This window comes from Aedes albopictus, chromosome 2 (assembly GCF_035046485.1).
Source record: "Aedes albopictus strain Foshan chromosome 2, AalbF5, whole genome shotgun sequence".
In the NCBI taxonomy this organism is placed as follows: Eukaryota; Metazoa; Arthropoda; class Insecta; order Diptera; family Culicidae; genus Aedes; species Aedes albopictus.
The window spans coordinates 188,820,091-188,837,931 of record NC_085137.1 but is presented as its reverse complement, the minus strand read 5'-3'; the positions used below and the strand labels follow the sequence as shown (position 1 = coordinate 188,837,931).

General features: G+C 38.3%; 1 protein-coding gene and 1 long non-coding RNA gene across 2 annotated transcripts in view; both read right to left on the bottom strand.

Moving 5' to 3' along the window:
• LOC109419083 (uncharacterized) overlaps window positions 1-17,841 on the bottom strand; it is a 384,014-nt gene that overhangs the window by 299,669 nt on the left and 66,504 nt on the right. The gene's annotated exons all lie outside the window — the stretch shown is intronic.
• LOC134286372 (uncharacterized) lies at window positions 451-1,034 on the bottom strand. The gene is made up of 2 exons (XR_009996886.1): window positions 952-1,034; window positions 451-879 (listed from the first exon to the last, which is right to left on the bottom strand). It is a non-coding gene; the product is annotated as an uncharacterized LOC134286372 (long non-coding RNA).

The window sequence follows — 17,841 nt, the reverse complement described above, 5'->3', positions numbered from 1 at the left end:
TGGTGAAGTAGTGAATTCAAATTATTAAACTGTTTAAAACAAATTTTATTTAACCTACTTCGACTCTCAAAACTTGACTTCAAAAATTAAGAACTATTCGGGTTGGACTTGATCATATTCGGAAATACGGGTGGGGAAAGGAAACAATCATGGCCATGAATAAAGTTTCCACGTACCTGCGCAGGATTTTCTTGTAGCGGCGACTCCGACGGTTTGCCGGCGAACGACGGCAGGTCACTGTGGCTCCCGAAGTTCCTCGTAGCAATGGCGGCGACGAGATTGGACTACCGACGACGCTGCGATGGTGGCACGCAGCACGATGACTGAGCTCGGGAAGTTTAGCCGAATTATCGTTGCGGAGGAGGTGGTGGCTGGACGGAAGGCTTCCGATTTTGGTGATCCTCGAGAGCTCTGGCAACGACGGAATGTCGTGCGACCCGGGTTTTGACCTTCTCCTAGGGACCGGGGCCAACGTACCCTTCGCACGGCTTCACCCTCGGTGGGCTCTACCGCGCGCGATGAAATGAAACCCTTCGCCTTCGGATAGGGTCCGGTCCTACGCGCGACCCTTGACAACGCACGCGGACCGTGCTCTCGGTACTCTGTCCACCGGGGGGGTTGTAGCGTGAGGTGGACGTAAACGACGGTAATTGGCGGCCGTCGGAGGTCTTCGTTCGATGACTAACGACTTCACCTCCCTCCGTTTAACTACCTTTTAAAAGGCGGGCCTTAGCGGACTCCCGAGCTCAAAAAAACCGTCCGGACTCGTAGGACGAATAACGGTGGCGGGAAACCGCCACGGGAAACCCCAGTGTGACTCCGCTTGTCACGAAAGAATTTGCTGAACCAGCCCGTACAATAAAAAAAAGCGCCTAAGCGCTGGAAAAGTCCAACACGAAATAGCACAAATTAAAATTTAGTCGAGTAACTTCCCTAAAATCTAACAATTACCTTTTTTTGTACAAATCCAACGATCGACGTAGAAGGATCGCGAAAACCACGGTCTTGCAGACCGGAAACACGTACAGTTTTACTAAATTTCAAAAAAAAAGAACACAAACGTTTTAAACAATTTACACGAATTCACCATTTCACACAAAATTCACCTTCGGTACGCAGACGAAGGACACAAAATCACTATTAAAAGTTTCACTAACGTCGTAACTAGAAAACCGCGATAACTTCTACAGTCCAGCCTTGTAGCGAACGAATAAGAACGAGCTTTAGTCAAACTTCCCTTAAATAACATTCACTAAACAATTCCCGTATTATCTCAATTATCGCGCCAACGAACGAATTCGAATGGCGATAATCTTTTTTTGGCGTCTCCCTAGGTTCGTCAAGATGGTTTACATAAGATACATATATTCAGGAGCCATTACTGCACTCACATCGTCATTATGGCATCTTAGCCGTGACACAAACCAAAACAAAATTACATCTAGTTCTTAATGCATACAGGCAAAGTCAATACGAATGATGATTTCGAATCTAACCTAAAATTATCTCATGGTCAAGCAAACGTTTGTTCCAAAATAAGCGAATCCAAAACGGCATTTTACTTAAAAGGAGAAAAACGTCAAACGTTTTTCAATTTAATACAAATTTAAGCAAAATATCTATACTGAATGGCTAATTCAATTAACCTCAAAGAAGATTTATTTTGCTTAAAAAGATAAAAACGTCAAAACGTTACAATCAACCGTATCAGTTTATCCGGGAATCCGTATTCGTGCATAATCTGCCATAGCTGTTCTCGATCGATTGTATCATACGCCGATTTGAAATCGATTAACAAGTGATGTGTGGGTACGTTGTATTCGCGGCATTTCTGCAACACCTGGCGGATGGCGAACATCTGGTCCGTTGTAGCGCGATCACCCATGAATCCAGCCTGATATTGCCCCACGAACTCTCTTGCAATCGGTGATAGACGGCGGCATAAAATTTGGGAGAGTACCTTGTAGGCAGCGCTCAGTAGTGTGATCGCGCGGTAGTTCCCGCAATCCAACTTGTCGCCCTTTTTGTAGATGGGACACACGATACCTTCCATCCATTCCTCCGGTAATACTTCCTCCTCCCAAATCTTGGTAATGACCCAGTGTAGTGCTCTCACCAGTGCTTCTCCACCGTATTTTAGAAGCTCGCTTGGTAGTTGATCTGCTCCAGCGGCTTTGTTGTTTTTCAACCGGCCAACCTCCTCCTCAATCTCTTGAAGGTCAGGGGCCGGAAGTCTTTCGTCCTGTGCACATACTCCTAGATCTGTTACCACGCCACCTTCGGTACTTGCAACGTCGCCATTGAGGTGCTCATCGTAATGCTGCCGCCACCTCTCGACCACCTCACGCTCGCTCGTGAGAATATTCCCGTGATTATCTCGGCACATGTCGGCTTGTGGCACAAAGCCTCTGCGCGAGCGGTTCAGCTTCTCGTAGAACTTTCGTGTGTCCTTAGCGCGGTACAGCTCTTCCATCGCTTCGCGATCTCGTTCTTCCTGCTGGCGCTTCTTCATCCGGAAGACTGAGTTCTGCCTGTTCCGCGCCTGTTTGTAACGTGCCTCATTCGCTCTCGTACGGTGTTGCAGCATTCTCGCCCATGCTGCATTCTTCTCGTTTTTCAACTGTTCACATTCGCCGTCGTACCAGTCGTTTCTGTGATTCGGAGTCGCGAAGCCTAGTGCTGTAGCCGAGGTACTACCTATGGCGGATCGGATGTCCCTCCAGCCATCTTCAAGTGTAGCTGCGCCAAGCTGCTCTTCCGTAGGTAGGGCCACTGCTAACTGCTGCGCGTAGTCTTGAGCCACTTCTCCGTTACGAAGTTGCTCGATGTTGAGCCGCGGCGTTCGACTTCGACGCGTGGTGATAACTGTCGAAAGTTTTGAGCGCATGCATACAGCGACTAAGTAGTGATCCGAATCTATATTCGCACTGCGGTATGTGCGGACGTTGGTTATATCCGAGAAGAATTTACCGTCGATTAGAACGTGGTCGATTTGATTTTCTGTTTGTTGATCGGGTGATCTCCAGGTGGCTTTATGGATATCTTTGCGGGGAAAGAAGGTGCTTCGGACTACCATACCACGGGAGGCTGCAAAGTTTACGCATCGCTGGCCGTTATCATTCGATACGGCGTGCAGGCTGTTTCGCCCGATTACCGGTCTGTACAATTCCTCCCTTCCTACCTGCGCGTTCATGTCGCCGACAACGATTTTCACGTCACGCGGCGAGCAACCATCGTATGTTTGCTCTAACTGCGCGTAGAACGCTTCTTTCTCGTCATCGGGTCTCCCTTCGTGTGGGCAGTGGACGTTGATGATGCTGTAGTTGAAGAAACGGCCCTTAACTCTCAACATGCACATCCTTGCGTTGATCGGCTGCCACCCGATAACACGTTGTCGCATCTTGCCCAACACTATAAATCCTGTTCCCAGTTCATTGGTGGTGCCACAGCTTTGGTAGAAGGTAGCCGCTCGATGCCCGCTTTTCCACACTTTCTGTCCAGTCCAACAAAGTTCCTGCAACGCCACGATGTCGAAGTTGCGGGGATGTAGTTCGTCGTAGATTATCCTGTCACATCCTGCGAAACCGAGTGACTTACAATTCCATGTTCCAAGTTTCCAATCGTAGTCCTTATTTCGTCGCGTGGGTCTTTGCCGATTGTATCGAGTCGTATTTTCTCCTATGTTATTCGCAATGGGGATTTTTACGGGTGGCTTATTGGGCCTACGCCAACACTCCTGTCTCGCCGGAGGGCCATCGTGCCAGTTCTGTTTAGCGTCCCAACCAACACTGGGACGACCACGCTGATGGGGCTACCACCTTGGATCTAGCTGGGCGTGGTGCAGCGTTTCTTACTCAGCCGCTGGATGCCAGAACAGACGCTGTTTGAGCCGCACCTCCTTGGTGAACAGACACTCTAAAATATGGAACTTCTTAAATTTTCGAGAATCCCCTTGAAGTTTCTGGACGCTTCAGAAAGAAGAAGAAGACCCTTCTGCAGCATTATGGAACACCTTTTTTTTGGCGTAACGTCCCAACTGGGACAAACCCTGCTTCTCAGCTTAGTGTCTATGAGCTCAGTTATTAACTGAGAGCTTCGGCTTCTAATAACCACTTCTAAGTTGTTAAACGTTTTAGAAAAGAACCTTCTAGAATGTTCTAGAGCATGAAACTTTATTATATTGGGAAAAGGTTATGGACGTTAGGGAACGAGCAAGGAACCAAAAAAGAACCTTGTAGAATGTTCTGGAACATAAAAATCCATAAAATTTCCAGAAACATCCTGAAAGATACTGAACGTTACAAAAGTAAAACAATCATCTGAGATATTCTGGATATCACACTTCCTCAAATATCGAAAACTTTCTGTGCGTTACTGAACGTTTCAATAGGTTTCAATCAGAGAAAGGATAAGAACCTTCTGGAATGTTCTGTACACTTTTCATTCCTTATTTCAAGAACTTTCTGGAAGTTAATGAAAGTCCAAGAAAAAAGTAAAGGGTTTTCTAAAATGTTCTGGAACACCAAAATTCATTATATTTCGAGACCTTTCTAGAGTTTACTGAATGTTTCAGAAAGAAGAATAATAATCTACAAAAATCTTATAGATAATCAAAATTCTTAGAACTTTCGAGAAGTTACTGGACAAAAACAAGACAAAGACCTTCTGCAAACTTTTTTAAATTTACGAAAAGTGTCTGAGAGTTTGTGAACGTTCCAGAAAGAATGAAAAGAATGAAAAGTTCTGCAAAATCAGAATTCATTGAATTGAGAACTTTCTGGAGATTACTAAACGTTCAAGAGAGAAGCATTCTGGAGAGAGATTCTGGAATGTTCTCGAAAACAGTTTCATTGAAGAAGTGTAGCTGGAATTTTAAAAACATTTTTCTCTAGCTAACGTGGCTAGCCACGTCGGGTCAGCTAGTATCTACATTAAAATAACCTGGAAAAATATGAAAGAAATTTCTGGAGAAACAGCTGGATAAATTCAAATTCATGATGGCGTTTGTTAAGAAATTCCTGAAGTAATATCTTGAGGAATTCCTCAGGATTATAATCATATATGATTCTTCCATTGAACCATTCCTGTTAATCACCCATTTTTCATACTTCACTTTTATTTTATTTTTTTTAATGATGAAGTATTTGAACTCCTTGTTACTGCAAAGTGGTTTTCAGTGTAAGGGTGCTCGCCCCCCCCCCCCCTGGCCGAAAAGCTGGCTACGCCCTTGGTGGTTGAGGAATGGATCGCCAATCCGGAGACGGGATCGTTCTTGTTCCGGTCAGGTAAATTTTCTCGACTCCCAGGGCATAATGTATCATTGTACTTGCCACACAATGCACAAATTCATGCAATGGCAGGCAAAGAAAGCCCTTCAATTAATAACTGTGGAAGTTTTTTAAGAAAAGTTACTGACGTCGAGCCATAAAGAAGAAGTAGTAAATTCGTCAACATTGTAAACAACTAAATAGTTTGTTGATTACCCAAATTGGGGAGAATTCCTTAAGCGCAGTTGTTGAAGTTAGTTAAAAGATTATTCGTGATGAAATAATTGATCAATAGGTGAATTATTCTGCATTTAGCGAAGTAAAGTCGTACTACGTATTCCAAATCCGTGTCAGCATCCAGTGATCTACCTGAAAATAGAGAAAGTAAGAAATATGAATTAGTGTTCATATTAGTGTTCTGTTGTTTGTTACAAATTCATGTAAAGTACAAGTTCAGTACATTCAGGCAAATAATCGTAAGGAATTCATAATAGTAGTTTACGCAACAAGGTGCAGAATGAAGATTTTTACAGCACGAGTCGTACATTTATCCTACGAGGCTTGCCGAGTTGGATAATTACGACGAGTGCTGTAAAAATCGAGTTCTACACCGAGTTGCGTACAACGTTTTTTGCAGCTGCATAAATTACCACTTGAGTATAGTTTTTAACAAAACTGTTTCATCAGACTGCACACTGATAATCATAGCCATGATTAAGGAAATCTGATCATAGCAGGTTATACAGCACAGTTGTCACAATTTTTCAAACCTGCGTCCAGAAAGCATCAATTAGTTGATCAAAACTGGAAACAGTGCTGTAATGGTTCATTACGCAACGCAAATCAGTGCTGTAATGAACCATTACAGCACTGTTAATTTGGTGTGGGAAAGTAGGCCTTTTCCTGGCAGATTTGCGTGAGGTAAAATGGCCTATTACGATGAGAAGTTGCAAAAAAACGCATTATGAAATTTAGCCATAACTTGTGTTATAATGAATTCATCAGAGCTTGATTATGATTTCATAATGTTGTTTTATGATTTCTTGCTGCTGTATTATGAAGTTCAGTAGCCAAATTAAGAAAATCGTAGCGCTTAGCATGGAATTAGATTCTGGGTGGAATGATGCAATGCACGTGTAAATTGACTATAGAGCGCTTGTTTTACGCATGAACTGGACCATTTTGAATTTGGAACTAGTTTATTTGTTGTTAATTCGTCCCCTTAATGCTAGAACTAGGTAACTGGTTTTGCGAAATCTCGAGCAATTTGTTTACATCTGAACGTTCACCACAATAAACAAAAGTTTGTCGATTGAAACTACAAAAACACATAATGATTCTAAGATAAGTTTTACCAGCCATGTTTACCTGGTACTTCCTAAAACGAGTTACCTACTTCTAGCATTAAGGGGGCGAATTGTTCAGTTTCATTAAAATGAAGCCTTCGCTCAAGAGCCAAATCTCTCCTAATTTAACGAAGATGGTTTACGGTAACTATTCCGTACGAACCGCTGCACACTTGTGACAATGATGTCGCCATGCCGTGGTGCAAATTTAGTTCCTCACTTTTGGAAACAAAGCACATTATGATGGTCTAACTATAGATGCATTGAAAAGGTTAATCAGTTCTATGAAAATCAGCATGATCGCTACGAAAATCATACAGTGTATCAAACAATTGTCCGTACAGCAATTTTTTGGTCAAAATAATTTTTCATTTAAATGATTATAACTCTTTTATACACCAATCAAAAACGCTGAAATTTTGACCAATTATAACCCATATATTAAAGCTTCATTGGTAAAATTTTGAGCGAGATCGAATAAGTTTTCTGAAAGTTATAGAACTTTTAGTATAACTTATAAAATTTTTGAATACATTTTTAAAACATTATATCTCATAATGTACTTGATCAAACTTTTTCAATATTTTTCGTGTTACAGCTTATACCTAAGGCTTTCATATGCAGATTCGTTTAAGGTTATATATTCACTACAAAATATATGAAAAATCTGTATATGTTCAGAGTGTTATTTGGAAATTTATCATATTTTGATCAATAAAAATGCCAAGTGTTTTCAACTTTTTAATCTCTCTTAATGATATATTTTTTATACAGGACCTACTAAACTACATATGAAGAGTAGGTCCTATGGATTTTTCGTTCAGTTAATGCACTTTTAATGGTGGAAAACGTTTGGCAGATTATATGTGCAAAATATGGTAAATTTTAAAACATCGTCAACTACATACGCACATTTTTCATATTTTTTGTAGTGAATATAAAACCCCACACATAGCTGCATATGAAAGCCTTAGGTATAAGATGTAAAACAAAAAAAAAATGAAAAAACTTCATCGAGTACATATTGAGATATAATGTTTTAAAAATATGTTCAAAAATCTTATAAGTTTTACTAAAAGTTCTATAACTTTCAGAAAACTTATTCGATCTCGCTCAAAATTTTACTAATGGAGCTTTAATATATGATTCATGATTGGTCAAAATTTCAGCGTTTTTGATTGACGCATAAAAAAGTTATTTACATTTAAATGAAAAATTATTTTGTCAAAAAAATTGCTGTACGGACAATTGTTTGATACACTGTAGCTGCCAAATGAACATATTTTTTTTTCTTTTTTCCCGCTGTTTCATAAAGTTTACTTTATGAAATTCGTATGTTCATTTGCCTGAGTGTACTGTATCTTCCAATTTTGATTTCTTATCAGAAAAGTGCACCTTAATTCTACTGGAAATCTGAAGTAGATTTTTTCCATCTAACTTAACATTTGAAACTTAAATGATTAGTTAGTGAAAATATTCTACTGAAAAAATCCAATAGAATTTAAGTAAAATTTTTCACTGCCAAATCATATACATCTTAAATATTTTTTTAGTATAATTGTTTTACTTTTTGCTTTATTTATGATTTGTCCTATACTCCAAAAGTTAAGTTCAAAAATTTGGTTCGTCTCTGTGCCATCGGAGACTACCAATTGGTTCCCCTGATAAAGAGGAAACATCAAAATTCACAGAACATATTGCCATGATCACATTCGTGCATGGTTCGTTAGTGATGGGTGACAACTGCACGCTTCTATTTTGCATACTTTCGACTGCAGTGAAATCCACTTGAAAACCATATACAATTTATATTACGATACAGTGCGAAATTTCCAATAACTTTTCTCTGGAGTTTCACTATGTGTTCAAGCGTGTTTCATTTAATTTAAGTCAATCCACTGAAAATATAATTTTCAAGCGGTTACTTGACTTTTCCCAGTGAAATTGAAATGTAATTTCTTCTCAGTGCCGCAATACGCTTGTTTCGTTAGTTAGATTCAGAGACGATTGCCGCTTCCTACTCGTTGTGCTTGTGCATCGCGAACACAGCTTGTCCCAATGTGATCTGTACTGTAAGCCTGTCAATCTTTCAGCATCAATATGGCCCGTCTATTCCGGAAACAATTTTGTCCCAATTGCGGATTCCCGCAGGCCGTTCTGGAGGCATGGCCTCCAACACGGCCATCGCGGCGCAAGCCTCGTCCGAGGCGGAAGAGGGAATGGGAGAAGGAGAGGGAGAAGAGGAAAACGCTAAGGAGATAGAAGAGGAATTAATGAAGGAAGAAGATTAGATTAAAGAGGAAAAAAAACAAAACTATAGAAGATGAGTCTTAGGACACCCTATTCCTATAGACCAGTCAAACGGTTTGATTAACATTGACTCCACCCGAAGGTGTTGAAGTTGGTGCCAAGTTTGACCGTGTGTGATGCTGTTTGACGAACCGATTTGGTCGGCAAAAATCAAACCAGTTTGATTTTACTCAAACCAACGGGTCAATGTTTGACGAACCGATATTACCGTGTTACGGGTATAAATATTTGTTACAATAATAAGACAAAATAATTACAAAAATACAAAATGGAACCCTACAAATGCAAGGGCCCCACGTTGGGCGCAATGTTACAAAAATAAAAGAAAGTTAATTATTACAAATGATTAACAGTTCACGATAGACTTAGAACCTTACAAATGCACAAACAAGAAACATTACAAGTTGACGCAACACGACATATAACATAAATGTGCCCTGTTATCCAGATGGATAACATCTTCCGATCACAGGATGACGAGGTTTCATTTATTGATTTGGGTCCATCAGTCATCCTGGAATCGTATTTTAGTTGGCAGTTTGCCTTTTAGTTCACAGTATTTGACGTTGTGTTCATAGCCTGGTTTGGTCTAGGAATACTAATCCTGTTTCGGGTTTCGATACTAAAGCTTTACAACTTGAAGTCCGTGTCAGGGAAAGGTTTGTATCTCTAGTATTTATCCGCTGAACGAAATAGCCTAAAAGTTGGCAATCAAAATAGGATTGCACTTCATTGCCACTATTCTTCCAGAACCCTATAAATGTGCATTAAAATTTGGCGAATATTTACAAGTCAAATCTATACATACAGGGTGTTAGGTTCCTGAGTGCAAACTTTTTAAAGGGCGATAGAGGACCATTAATGGTGAAAAAAATTGTTCTACGCATATGGTCAAATCTCAACCGTTACGTAGTTATTGAACTTCCCATGTTTTTGACTCTTATCGCCTTAACTGGCTATAACTTGAAAATGGTCAAACTTATCGAAGTTTTTTTACCCTTATACGAAAGATTATTGAATTTTCTATCAAATGGCATCTTTGAATCGATTGGTTTTGTTGAATAACTAAGTTTTCTAGAGCAAAATAGCTAAAAATTGTGTATTTTTAGTGGTTTTTGTTAATTATCTTTGAATCATGCGTAATAAAATAAAATTCTTACTTTAGCAAACTTGTGGCCGCTTTTACACTCTACAGTTCGTTTTTTGACACCAAACTTCTAGCTCTTTTCGTTTTCTTGCAATTTTGATTTAACTGTGCGGCACAATGCGCAAAAAAGTGCTTTTCATGACAGTTGCAAATATATGATCTGGAATGCGATGTTAAAATCGAAATTGCAACAAAACGATAAGAGATAAAAGTTTGATGTCAAAGAACGAATTGTAGAGTGGAACATGTTTCAAAGATAATTGACAAAAACCAATAAAAATACAAAATGTTTAGCTATTTTGCTCTAGAAAACTTAGTTGTGCAACTAAACCAATCGATTCAAAGATGTCATTTGATAGAAAATTCAATAATCTTTCGAATAAGGGCAGGGTTGTTACAACAGCGCGGATTTCGCGGATTTGGCGCGGATTTACCCATGGAATTTGGCTCTCGCGCGGATTTGGCGCGGAATTAATTTTTGTAGTGTGTATAGCTATATAATTGAAAGATTATCGACACTTGATAATAAAATTATGAAATGTGTATGTTTAAATTGCCAGGTTTGGATATAGTAGTAGGTAGTCCATATAGGGTATGTGCGATTTTTTCACCAACATCGCCGCTGTAGAACGCGTCAGCGAGGTGCAAATGACCCAACCGTCCTGAAAGGGTTAAACATAGGAACATTTTATTGAATTGACCACAAATAACCATGGAAGTAGTGAACAGAACACAATCAATTCAATACAATTCAAATTTCCCGTAATATCATGTCGGTGGCCAAAATTTCAGCCAAATCGGCTCACCATAACAGTGGTTCCCAAACTACATATCGTCAAACTTGGGCATTTTGTATGAAATAGAACCGGTGGTCTTATTGTTTAGTCCGAACAAAAAAACACAAAGCAAGCGAAACTTTGGGACTGGTTTCTGTTTTCTCGAATTTCTTTTGGCGGATTTTGGAGCAGACGAATGTGTTTGAGAAGGTGCTGTGTGCTAGTGAAGAATTTAGAGCAAGTTTTCATTTTGGTTTGTAACATTTTTTTACGATTTTCATCAGTTTTTCAAAATATTTCTTTGAAGAAGTTGTGCAACAATTCCTCCAATATTTCTATTACGGGTATGTTATGTATCTAAATTCAACTGTCAAAAACACAAGTTTCTCAAAAAAAAATCAAATTTGTTCCCAGGAAATCAATTTATCAGAAGCCGAAAGACTAGTTCCGAAAAAATCTGCTCGAATTACCGGTACAATTTTAAAAGTCACTTGCTATATATTTTTAAAAGAGATTTCTAGAAAAATACCTTGTTTATTTCGGGAAAAATCTGTTGAGGGGAATCCTAGAGATAAAATTGGAAAACGGCATATAAATCATTGCAAGAATTGTTACTGAAAACTTTAGCGAAAATTTCTGGGGAATCTCTGCAGGCATTCCTGGATATATTACTGCAGGAATTGTTAGAGAAACTCCTAATAAAACCAGGTAAACCCTGTAAGAAGTTCAGTGGACTCTAGCAAGTAGACTTTTCCAATTTTCAACATTGTCCTTCTAGTATTTTCCCAGTGATTACTCATTGTAAGGGATGTTTTCCAGGTATTCTCCTGAGAAAATTCCTCACTGAAGATTCATTCAAGAATTGCTAAGGCATTAAGATTTTTTTAGGATACTCTCGAATTCAAATTCTCTAATTGGTTTTAAAAATTCTTCTAAAAAATTTGTATTCGGGAACTTCTCCTAAAATATTCAGAAATACTTAAAGAAAGTCTCCACGTTCTGTTTATTTCAAAGTTTTTTATTTACAGAAATATATTTATTTATTTCATTTCCCTTTCAAATTTCTCCAGTTTTTTTTATATTTTTCCACGATTCCAGTACCTAGTTCTGGGCATGTTTCTCCTGAGATTTCGTCTAACGAACTCTTCTCAAAAATTGATTAAAATATATTTGAGAGATGTTTTTAGCGAAAAAAAAAATCGGGAGTTTTGCAGAAATGTCTTCAATTTCAAGCAGAAAGCTTACAATAATCGAAATGAGTTGCGTTGATTTACAAATCAAAAGTTCATTCTTCATCAAGCACTCAACTAATCCATTCCAGTTTAATGGATTTCTTCAATAACGCGCGTAAAGTAAAAAAACACAAATTTATCTTCACACTTTCGCGGATTTGGCGCGAATTTGATTCCAGAATCGCGCGGATTTGGCGCGGATTCAAACTTAACTCGCGCGAATTTGGCGCGGATTATTTTCTACCCTTCTCGTAACAACCCTGAATAAGGGTCAAAAAACTTCGATAAGTTTGACCATTTTCAAGTTATAGCTAGTTAAGGGGCTGTCCATTTATTACGTAAGGGAATTTTCACGATTTTTCGACACCCCCACCCCTCCTTGTAAGATTTTTTGTATGAAAACCAAAATATTGTTGTATGGCGCGTAAGATTTCTCAAACCCCCCCCCCCCCCCCCCTCCCCCCATAAACCCTTACGTAATTAATGGACAGCTCCTAAGGCAATAAGAGTCAAAAACATGGGAAGCTCAATAACTACGTAACGGTTAAGATTTGACTATATGCGTAGAACAATTTTTTTCTCCATTCATGGTCCTCTAAGGGCCAATTTCTTCACCTCGGCTTAACCGGTAAGCCAGGCTTACCCATACAGTTAAACCTGGCTTAACGCTTAAGCCAGGGTGAAGAAATCGCCCCTAACATCCTTTAAAAAGTTTGCACTCAGGAACCTAACACCCTGTATAAAAGTCAATGTATGTATGTTTGTATGTTAATTTGTATGTAAATTTGTATGTTTGTATGTATGTATGTATGTATTAGACTGGGTCAACAAAGTCGATTTTTCGGAACAAAGCTTTTTCGGTTCATTTTAGCGTCCAAAGTAACTGTGCAAAATTTGGGAGCGATTGGTTGCTTCCCCGTATTCCGCATTGCGATTGAAGTTTGTATGGAATTTAGTATGGGAAAACATGCTTTTTTGCATTTTTCTCATAAATTGAAATTTTTCGTCTAAAACATTCTTACCAATGACGGTAAAGTATAGCCTAGGATATGCCGAAAAACTTTGCCGAAGACCGCAAACTGATCCGACACTTGTCGAAAAAGTTATAACGTACAGATTGCCCGGTGGTGCTTAACATTTAACATGTAAAGGAATAACATCATATATATAAAAGCCCAGAGTTGTCTGTCCTTCCGTCACGCTTTGAAATGTTTCATTGAAATGTTTCATCATGGTTGTATCACTTCAGAAATAATAAGAAGAACTTTTTGGAATGATCTGGAACATCAATATTCTGAAAATTCCAAGGACCTTCTGGGAGTTACTGAAAGCTCCAGAAAAAAAGAAAAAGAAGGTTCTGGAATTTTCCGGAGTATTGAATTTCTTAAATATTCGAGACCTTCTAGAAGTTTCTGGACGCTCCAAAAAGAAGATGCAATATTATGAAACATTTTCTTCTTCTTTTTGGCATAACGTCCCAATTGGAACAAAGCATGCTTCTCAGCTAATTTTGTGGAAATCACTGAATGTTTCAGAAAAAAAGTAGAACGTTCTGGAATGTTCTGAATTAATAAACTTCTTTAATTTTCGAGAATTTTCCGGAAGTCTCTGGAAGTTCTCTGACCCTCAGCATAGTTTTGCTAGGTACCCGCGAGTTTACTACTCGGTTGTATGCGCTCCGAACATTAATTCACGGTGACTGAAATGAAATATTCGCAGTTCCTGAGAAGCTTCTAGAAGTTTCTTACCATTCCAGCGATTAAAACCCTGTAACAGTTAAAGGTGTGTACTTGGAAGTATACTTTCTGGCGTTTTTCATTTCTGAATACATGATAGTATACTTTCTGGCGATTCTGATGAGCCCATTGCTGAATGAAATGTTTCGTATATTTACAATGGCTTCTGAGGAAACTTCTGGAAATTGTTATTTCAGAATGCTCAAAATTTTTTTTGAGGGATGAACATTTTCTAAATCTAAATTAAGGAGATCAAAAACGGCAAGGTGTTGTCTATCTGTCTTCCCGTCACGCTTAGCAAACCAGAACGTCAATGTAATTCGAGAGGTTTCTGTTTAAAATATGAAGACATTTTTCTAACCTTCCTGGGCAAAGGGGAAGAGAAGAACAATATTCTAGAACATTGCGTATGACCCGGAGGCATGAAAATACTATTTATACAAATGTTCCAAACATAATGAAAAATTCTCGGCTTGGAATACAAAAAAAACTACACCAAGAAGAAAAATAAGTTTCTGAAACATCCTAGAATATTATTTGAAGGAATCAATATGCTTTTTTTCATTATTGGAAGAAATTTTCCGGAACTAAAACAAGAAAAAGCATATATTCTAGGATTTTTTTTTAGTTTTTATTTATGTGTATTTTAACTTAAATGCCAATTCTACACTCTATATTCTAGGTCATATTTCGAAGGAATGACAGGCGTATTTCAAAACTTTCCATAATGAATTAAATATTCGTAAACTTTTTGTTTCGTATTAAAGGAAATTTTTGAAACTTTCGTGGGCGAAGAAGTTGGAGAAGAGGAACGAGAAGAAGATAAAGATACGCATGTTTTTGGAATATTCTAGAACATTCTCTGATGCAGGAAATACTAAAAATGTTCGTGAATTTTCGATAAATAATGGAATAGGTATTTAGAAGCTTTGTGTTTCTGATTTAAAAAAATAGGAACATTCCTGTGAGAATCAGGAGATGAAATCGAAGATTCATGAACATTCTCGAACATTCTTCGTAGAAATCAAACCAATAACATACATGTTCGAGTATTTTTCACAAATAATAGCATATATTTAAAAACTTTCTGTTTAGAATTCGGAGAAGTTTTTGGAGCGTTACATTGCAAAGAGATTAAGAAGAAGGAAATTCTAGAACACTTAAGAGGAATAAATATGGTTGTAGATAAGCGAAAAATACATATCAACATTTTTAAGCCATCGTCATAATTCTCGGGTTTGTGAAAACGTGGCTAGCCACGTCGGGTCAGCTAGTTAATAATAAAATCTCAATTTTTGGCCTAAATTACCAGGCGAATAACTTTTTTCACAAGTGTCGGATCACTTTGCGGTTTTCGGCAAAGTTTTTCGGGATATCCTAAGCTATACTTTAATGTCATTAGTTACATGGTATTGGGCAAAATAATTCAACTTTTGAGTAAAATGCAAAAAAGTACGTTTTCCCATACTAACTTCCATACAAATTTCAATCGCAATGCGGAAAACGGGGACGCAACCAATCGCTCCCAAATTTTGCACAGTTGTTTTGGACGCTAATATAGATTCAAAAAGCTTTGTTCCGGGTTGATACGATCAAATTTAAAGTTTCTTCATACAACGTTGACCCACTCTAGTATGTATGTATGTTCCAGCATAACTCTGGAGTGCCTCAACCAATTACAACTTAATTTGGTATACACATTTGTTAGGTTAAGGAGATGGTTATAACGGTGTTGGAATTGAAGATGGCGGCTCGGGTTCCAAGATGGTGGCCAAAACGTCAGAATGCATGAAATTTAACGGTAAATATGTTACGAATACTATGCAATACTAGCTGACCCGACGTGGCTAGCCACGTTTCACAATCAGTGTTGGTAAAAACTCAAATTCTCAAATCTCATGATTGAGTTGTTTCACGCACGATTCTTGACTCGCCAAACTCACCGCCGAAAAAATCATGCATGAGTTGACTCATGATTTCACTCATTGCTTTATTTCTTGGTGTTCTTGATATTTACATCAAAGTTTTTACGATTGTATGATAGAACAAAAGCAAATCTAGCGTACAACAACATTGAATGCCGTTTAAATTGATTTGAATTCGTTTTACAAGCAAACGAGATATCGACGCTTGACTCGTGAGAGCGAGATTTTGCATGAAATTCTCGCGCGTGAGAAAACGATTCAGAATCGCGTGCGAGTTTGCGCACGCAGGAGCGGTTCATGAGCAAGCTTTGAGTGTGAGTTTACCAACACTGTTCACAATCCCGAAAATTATGACGATGGCATAAAAATGTTGGTATGCATTTTTTGCTTTTCTACAACTTTATTCAGAAACCATGTTTATTTCTCTGAAGAGTTCTAAAATTTTCTTCTTAATCTCTTTGCAATGTAAGGCTCCAAAAACTTCTCTGAATTCTAAACAGAAAGTTTTTGAATATGCTGGGATGATACACAAATTATGTCACGTATAAATCGACCATTTTCAACCCCTATCCCCCCTATGTCACACTTTTTGTATGAGACTTCAAAAATTCGTGTATGGGTCGTCACGTTATGACAAACCCTCTCCCCCTAAAAGTGTGACGTAATTTGTGCATGGCCCCTTATTTGTGAAAAATACTTGAACATGTATGTTATTCGTTTGATTGCTACGAAGAATGTTCGAGAATGTTCATGAATCTTCGATTTCATCTCCTGCTTCTCACAGCAATGTTCCTAATTGTTTAGAATTAGAAACAGAAAGCTTCTAAACATTTTATTATCCATCGAAAATTCAGAAACTTATTTTTCTTCTTGTATACCAAGCCGAGAATTTTCATTATGTTTGATTGATTGATTTAGCTATATTAAAGAGACTTTCAGCCCTTGGCTCATTATGTTTGGAAAACTCTTGAACATTTGTATAAATAGTATTTTCATCCCTCCGGGTCATACGCAATGTTCTAGAATATTGTTCTTCTCTTCTGCTTCTTCCTCTTTGCCCAGGAAAGTTTGAAAAATGTCTTCATATTTGAAACAGAAACCTCTGTAATTCGAGACGCTCTGATAGAAAAGGAGTTTCTTCGAATTCAATTCTTCGACTTCACTCTCGAACACTCAGACCATATCATGCTGGCCTCACCGAAATACGTGAAATATTTCACTCAAACTTTGCTAAGCGTGACAGGAGGACAGATAGACAAGACCTGGATTCATGTGCCGGTTCTGGTCTCCTTAATTTGGATTTAGAAAATGTTCATCCCTCAAGGAGATTCTTGTGCATTCTGGAATAACAATTTCCAGAAGTTTCCTCATAAGCGATTGTAATTATGCGAAACATTTCACTCAGCAATGGACTCATCAGAAGCGCCAGAAGGTATACTATCATGTATTCATATATGAAAAACGCCAGAAAGTATACTTCCAAGTACACACCTTTAACTGTTACAGGCTTCTAATCCCTGAAATGGTAAGAAACTTCTAGACGCTTCTCAGGGTGAACTTCCCCAGAGTTCCTGAAAGTTCTCGAAAATTAAAGTAGTTTAATAATTCAGAACATTCCAGAACGTTCTTTTTTCTGAAACATTCAGATATTTTCACAAAATTAGGTAAGCTGAGAAACATGCTTTGTTCCAATTGGGACATATGCCAAAAAGAAGAAAAAGATGTTTCATAATATTGCATCTTCTCTGTGGAGCGTCCAGAAACTTCTAGAAGGTCTCGAATATTTAAGAAATTCAATACTCCGGAAAATTCCAGAACCTTCTTCTTTTCTTTTGGAGCTATCAGCAACTTCCTGAAAGTTCTTGGAATTTTCAGAATATTGATGCTCCAGATCATTCCAAAAAGATCTTCTTATTATTTCTGAAGCGTTATAACTATGGTGAAACATTTCAATGAAACATTTCAAAGCGTGACGGAAGGACAGACAACTCTGGGATTTTATATATATGATGGGTATCTATCGATCGGGCTTAATGAGTAGAAGTCAAAAATGAAAATCCAACATGGCGGACCATAATCCAACATGGCGGCCATGGAATGGT